The sequence below is a fragment of the Melanerpes formicivorus genome, unplaced genomic scaffold, assembly GCF_026170545.1.
Source record: "Melanerpes formicivorus ecotype bairdi unplaced genomic scaffold, bMelFor1.0.p_v2 SCAF_111, whole genome shotgun sequence".
Classification (NCBI taxonomy): domain Eukaryota; kingdom Metazoa; phylum Chordata; class Aves; order Piciformes; family Picidae; genus Melanerpes; species Melanerpes formicivorus.
This window is the reverse complement of record NW_027142463.1, coordinates 1-6,361: the sequence shown is the minus strand read 5'-3', so window position 1 is coordinate 6,361 and position 6,361 is coordinate 1.

The window sequence follows — 6,361 nt, the reverse complement described above, 5'->3', positions numbered from 1 at the left end:
GGTTAGGGTTAGGGTTAGGGTTAGGGTTAGGGTTAGGGTTAGGGTTAGGGTTAGGGTTAGGGTTAGGGTTAGGGTTAGGGTTAGGGTTAGGGTTAGGGTTAGGGTTAGGGTTAGGGTTAGGGTTAGGGTTAGGGTTAGGGTTAGGGTTAGGGTTAGGGTTAGGGTTAGGGTTAGGGTTAGGGTTAGGGTTAGGGTTAGGGTTAGGGTTAGGGTTAGGGTTAGGGTTAGGGTTAGGGTTAGGGTTAGGGTTAGGGTTAGGGTTAGGGTTAGGGTTAGGGTTAGGGTTAGGGTTAGGGTTAGGGTTAGGGTTAGGGTTAGGGTTAGGGTTAGGGTTAGGGTTAGGGTTAGGGTTAGGGTTAGGGTTAGGGTTAGGGTTAGGGTTAGGGTTAGGGTTAGGGTTAGGGTTAGGGTTAGGGTTAGGGTTAGGGTTAGGGTTAGGGTTAGGGTTAGGGTTAGGGTTAGGGTTAGGGTTAGGGTTAGGGTTAGGGTTAGGGTTAGGGTTAGGGTTAGGGTTAGGGTTAGGGTTAGGGTTAGGGTTAGGGTTAGGGTTAGGGTTAGGGTTAGGGTTAGGGTTAGGGTTAGGGTTAGGGTTAGGGTTAGGGTTAGGGTTAGGGTTAGGGTTAGGGTTAGGGTTAGGGTTAGGGTTAGGGTTAGGGTTAGGGTTAGGGTTAGGGTTAGGGTTAGGGTTAGGGTTAGGGTTAGGGTTAGGGTTAGGGTTAGGGTTAGGGTTAGGGTTAGGGTTAGGGTTAGGGTTAGGGTTAGGGTTAGGGTTAGGGTTAGGGTTAGGGTTAGGGTTAGGGTTAGGGTTAGGGTTAGGGTTAGGGTTAGGGTTAGGGTTAGGGTTAGGGTTAGGGTTAGGGTTAGGGTTAGGGTTAGGGTTAGGGTTAGGGTTAGGGTTAGGGTTAGGGTTAGGGTTAGGGTTAGGGTTAGGGTTAGGGTTAGGGTTAGGGTTAGGGTTAGGGTTAGGGTTAGGGTTAGGGTTAGGGTTAGGGTTAGGGTTAGGGTTAGGGTTAGGGTTAGGGTTAGGGTTAGGGTTAGGGTTAGGGTTAGGGTTAGGGTTAGGGTTAGGGTTAGGGTTAGGGTTAGGGTTAGGGTTAGGGTTAGGGTTAGGGTTAGGGTTAGGGTTAGGGTTAGGGTTAGGGTTAGGGTTAGGGTTAGGGTTAGGGTTAGGGTTAGGGTTAGGGTTAGGGTTAGGGTTAGGGTTAGGGTTAGGGTTAGGGTTAGGGTTAGGGTTAGGGTTAGGGTTAGGGTTAGGGTTAGGGTTAGGGTTAGGGTTAGGGTTAGGGTTAGGGTTAGGGTTAGGGTTAGGGTTAGGGTTAGGGTTAGGGTTAGGGTTAGGGTTAGGGTTAGGGTTAGGGTTAGGGTTAGGGTTAGGGTTAGGGTTAGGGTTAGGGTTAGGGTTAGGGTTAGGGTTAGGGTTAGGGTTAGGGTTAGGGTTAGGGTTAGGGTTAGGGTTAGGGTTAGGGTTAGGGTTAGGGTTAGGGTTAGGGTTAGGGTTAGGGTTAGGGTTAGGGTTAGGGTTAGGGTTAGGGTTAGGGTTAGGGTTAGGGTTAGGGTTAGGGTTAGGGTTAGGGTTAGGGTTAGGGTTAGGGTTAGGGTTAGGGTTAGGGTTAGGGTTAGGGTTAGGGTTAGGGTTAGGGTTAGGGTTAGGGTTAGGGTTAGGGTTAGGGTTAGGGTTAGGGTTAGGGTTAGGGTTAGGGTTAGGGTTAGGGTTAGGGTTAGGGTTAGGGTTAGGGTTAGGGTTAGGGTTAGGGTTAGGGTTAGGGTTAGGGTTAGGGTTAGGGTTAGGGTTAGGGTTAGGGTTAGGGTTAGGGTTAGGGTTAGGGTTAGGGTTAGGGTTAGGGTTAGGGTTAGGGTTAGGGTTAGGGTTAGGGTTAGGGTTAGGGTTAGGGTTAGGGTTAGGGTTAGGGTTAGGGTTAGGGTTAGGGTTAGGGTTAGGGTTAGGGTTAGGGTTAGGGTTAGGGTTAGGGTTAGGGTTAGGGTTAGGGTTAGGGTTAGGGTTAGGGTTAGGGTTAGGGTTAGGGTTAGGGTTAGGGTTAGGGTTAGGGTTAGGGTTAGGGTTAGGGTTAGGGTTAGGGTTAGGGTTAGGGTTAGGGTTAGGGTTAGGGTTAGGGTTAGGGTTAGGGTTAGGGTTAGGGTTAGGGTTAGGGTTAGGGTTAGGGTTAGGGTTAGGGTTAGGGTTAGGGTTAGGGTTAGGGTTAGGGTTAGGGTTAGGGTTAGGGTTAGGGTTAGGGTTAGGGTTAGGGTTAGGGTTAGGGTTAGGGTTAGGGTTAGGGTTAGGGTTAGGGTTAGGGTTAGGGTTAGGGTTAGGGTTAGGGTTAGGGTTAGGGTTAGGGTTAGGGTTAGGGTTAGGGTTAGGGTTAGGGTTAGGGTTAGGGTTAGGGTTAGGGTTAGGGTTAGGGTTAGGGTTAGGGTTAGGGTTAGGGTTAGGGTTAGGGTTAGGGTTAGGGTTAGGGTTAGGGTTAGGGTTAGGGTTAGGGTTAGGGTTAGGGTTAGGGTTAGGGTTAGGGTTAGGGTTAGGGTTAGGGTTAGGGTTAGGGTTAGGGTTAGGGTTAGGGTTAGGGTTAGGGTTAGGGTTAGGGTTAGGGTTAGGGTTAGGGTTAGGGTTAGGGTTAGGGTTAGGGTTAGGGTTAGGGTTAGGGTTAGGGTTAGGGTTAGGGTTAGGGTTAGGGTTAGGGTTAGGGTTAGGGTTAGGGTTAGGGTTAGGGTTAGGGTTAGGGTTAGGGTTAGGGTTAGGGTTAGGGTTAGGGTTAGGGTTAGGGTTAGGGTTAGGGTTAGGGTTAGGGTTAGGGTTAGGGTTAGGGTTAGGGTTAGGGTTAGGGTTAGGGTTAGGGTTAGGGTTAGGGTTAGGGTTAGGGTTAGGGTTAGGGTTAGGGTTAGGGTTAGGGTTAGGGTTAGGGTTAGGGTTAGGGTTAGGGTTAGGGTTAGGGTTAGGGTTAGGGTTAGGGTTAGGGTTAGGGTTAGGGTTAGGGTTAGGGTTAGGGTTAGGGTTAGGGTTAGGGTTAGGGTTAGGGTTAGGGTTAGGGTTAGGGTTAGGGTTAGGGTTAGGGTTAGGGTTAGGGTTAGGGTTAGGGTTAGAGGTTAGGGTTAGGGTTAGGGTTAGGGTTAGGGTTAGGGTTAGGGTTAGGGTTAGGGTTAGGGTTAGGGTTAGGGTTAGGGTTAGGGTTAGGGTTAGGGTTAGGGTTAGGGTTAGGGTTAGGGTTAGGGTTAGGGTTAGGGTTAGGGTTAGGGTTAGGGTTAGGGTTAGGGTTAGGGTTAGGGTTAGGGTTAGGGTTAGGGTTAGGGTTAGGGTTAGGGTTAGGGTTAGGGTTAGGGTTAGGGTTAGGGTTAGGGTTAGGGTTAGGGTTAGGGTTAGGGTTAGGGTTAGGGTTAGGGTTAGGGTTAGGGTTAGGGTTAGGGTTAGGGTTAGGGTTAGGGTTAGGGTTAGGGTTAGGGTTAGGGTTAGGGTTAGGGTTAGGGTTAGGGTTAGGGTTAGGGTTAGGGTTAGGGTTAGGGTTAGGGTTAGGGTTAGGGTTAGGGTTAGGGTTAGGGTTAGGGTTAGGGTTAGGGTTAGGGTTAGGGTTAGGGTTAGGGTTAGGGTTAGGGTTAGGGTTAGGGTTAGGGTTAGGGTTAGGGTTAGGGTTAGGGTTAGGGTTAGGGTTAGGGTTAGGGTTAGGGTTAGGGTTAGGGTTAGGGTTAGGGTTAGGGTTAGGGTTAGGGTTAGGGTTAGGGTTAGGGTTAGGGTTAGGGTTAGGGTTAGGGTTAGGGTTAGGGTTAGGGTTAGGGTTAGGGTTAGGGTTAGGGTTAGGGTTAGGGTTAGGGTTAGGGTTAGGGTTAGGGTTAGGGTTAGGGTTAGGGTTAGGGTTAGGGTTAGGGTTAGGGTTAGGGTTAGGGTTAGGGTTAGGGTTAGGGTTAGGGTTAGGGTTAGGGTTAGGGTTAGGGTTAGGGTTAGGGTTAGGGTTAGGGTTAGGGTTAGGGTTAGGGTTAGGGTTAGGGTTAGGGTTAGGGTTAGGGTTAGGGTTAGGGTTAGGGTTAGGGTTAGGGTTAGGGTTAGGGTTAGGGTTAGGGTTAGGGTTAGGGTTAGGGTTAGGGTTAGGGTTAGGGTTAGGGTTAGGGTTAGGGTTAGGGTTAGGGTTAGGGTTAGGGTTAGGGTTAGGGTTAGGGTTAGGGTTAGGGTTAGGGTTAGGGTTAGGGTTAGGGTTAGGGTTAGGGTTAGGGTTAGGGTTAGGGTTAGGGTTAGGGTTAGGGTTAGGGTTAGGGTTAGGGTTAGGGTTAGGGTTAGGGTTAGGGTTAGGGTTAGGGTTAGGGTTAGGGTTAGGGTTAGGGTTAGGGTTAGGGTTAGGGTTAGGGTTAGGGTTAGGGTTAGGGTTAGGGTTAGGGTTAGGGTTAGGGTTAGGGTTAGGGTTAGGGTTAGGGTTAGGGTTAGGGTTAGGGTTAGGGTTAGGGTTAGGGTTAGGGTTAGGGTTAGGGTTAGGGTTAGGGTTAGGGTTAGGGTTAGGGTTAGGGTTAGGGTTAGGGTTAGGGTTAGGGTTAGGGTTAGGGTTAGGGTTAGGGTTAGGGTTAGGGTTAGGGTTAGGGTTAGGGTTAGGGTTAGGGTTAGGGTTAGGGTTAGGGTTAGGGTTAGGGTTAGGGTTAGGGTTAGGGTTAGGGTTAGGGTTAGGGTTAGGGTTAGGGTTAGGGTTAGGGTTAGGGTTAGGGTTAGGGTTAGGGTTAGGGTTAGGGTTAGGGTTAGGGTTAGGGTTAGGGTTAGGGTTAGGGTTAGGGTTAGGGTTAGGGTTAGGGTTAGGGTTAGGGTTAGGGTTAGGGTTAGGGTTAGGGTTAGGGTTAGGGTTAGGGTTAGGGTTAGGGTTAGGGTTAGGGTTAGGGTTAGGGTTAGGGTTAGGGTTAGGGTTAGGGTTAGGGTTAGGGTTAGGGTTAGGGTTAGGGTTAGGGTTAGGGTTAGGGTTAGGGTTAGGGTTAGGGTTAGGGTTAGGGTTAGGGTTAGGGTTAGGGTTAGGGTTAGGGTTAGGGTTAGGGTTAGGGTTAGGGTTAGGGTTAGGGTTAGGGTTAGGGTTAGGGTTAGGGTTAGGGTTAGGGTTAGGGTTAGGGTTAGGGTTAGGGTTAGGGTTAGGGTTAGGGTTAGGGTTAGGGTTAGGGTTAGGGTTAGGGTTAGGGTTAGGGTTAGGGTTAGGGTTAGGGTTAGGGTTAGGGTTAGGGTTAGGGTTAGGGTTAGGGTTAGGGTTAGGGTTAGGGTTAGGGTTAGGGTTAGGGTTAGGGTTAGGGTTAGGGTTAGGGTTAGGGTTAGGGTTAGGGTTAGGGTTAGGGTTAGGGTTAGGGTTAGGGTTAGGGTTAGGGTTAGGGTTAGGGTTAGGGTTAGGGTTAGGGTTAGGGTTAGGGTTAGGGTTAGGGTTAGGGTTAGGGTTAGGGTTAGGGTTAGGGTTAGGGTTAGGGTTAGGGTTAGGGTTAGGGTTAGGGTTAGGGTTAGGGTTAGGGTTAGGGTTAGGGTTAGGGTTAGGGTTAGGGTTAGGGTTAGGGTTAGGGTTAGGGTTAGGGTTAGGGTTAGGGTTAGGGTTAGGGTTAGGGTTAGGGTTAGGGTTAGGGTTAGGGTTAGGGTTAGGGTTAGGGTTAGGGTTAGGGTTAGGGTTAGGGTTAGGGTTAGGGTTAGGGTTAGGGTTAGGGTTAGGGTTAGGGTTAGGGTTAGGGTTAGGGTTAGGGTTAGGGTTAGGGTTAGGGTTAGGGTTAGGGTTAGGGTTAGGGTTAGGGTTAGGGTTAGGGTTAGGGTTAGGGTTAGGGTTAGGGTTAGGGTTAGGGTTAGGGTTAGGGTTAGGGTTAGGGTTAGGGTTAGGGTTAGGGTTAGGGTTAGGGTTAGGGTTAGGGTTAGGGTTAGGGTTAGGGTTAGGGTTAGGGTTAGGGTTAGGGTTAGGGTTAGGGTTAGGGTTAGGGTTAGGGTTAGGGTTAGGGTTAGGGTTAGGGTTAGGGTTAGGGTTAGGGTTAGGGTTAGGGTTAGGGTTAGGGTTAGGGTTAGGGTTAGGGTTAGGGTTAGGGTTAGGGTTAGGGTTAGGGTTAGGGTTAGGGTTAGGGTTAGGGTTAGGGTTAGGGTTAGGGTTAGGGTTAGGGTTAGGGTTAGGGTTAGGGTTAGGGTTAGGGTTAGGGTTAGGGTTAGGGTTAGGGTTAGGGTTAGGGTTAGGGTTAGGGTTAGGGTTAGGGTTAGGGTTAGGGTTAGGGTTAGGGTTAGGGTTAGGGTTAGGGTTAGGGTTAGGGTTAGGGTTAGGGTTAGGGTTAGGGTTAGGGTTAGGGTTAGGGTTAGGGTTAGGGTTAGGGTTAGGGTTAGGGTTAGGGTTAGGGTTAGGGTTAGGGTTAGGGTTAGGGTTAGGGTTAGGGTTAGGGTTAGGGTTAGGGTTAG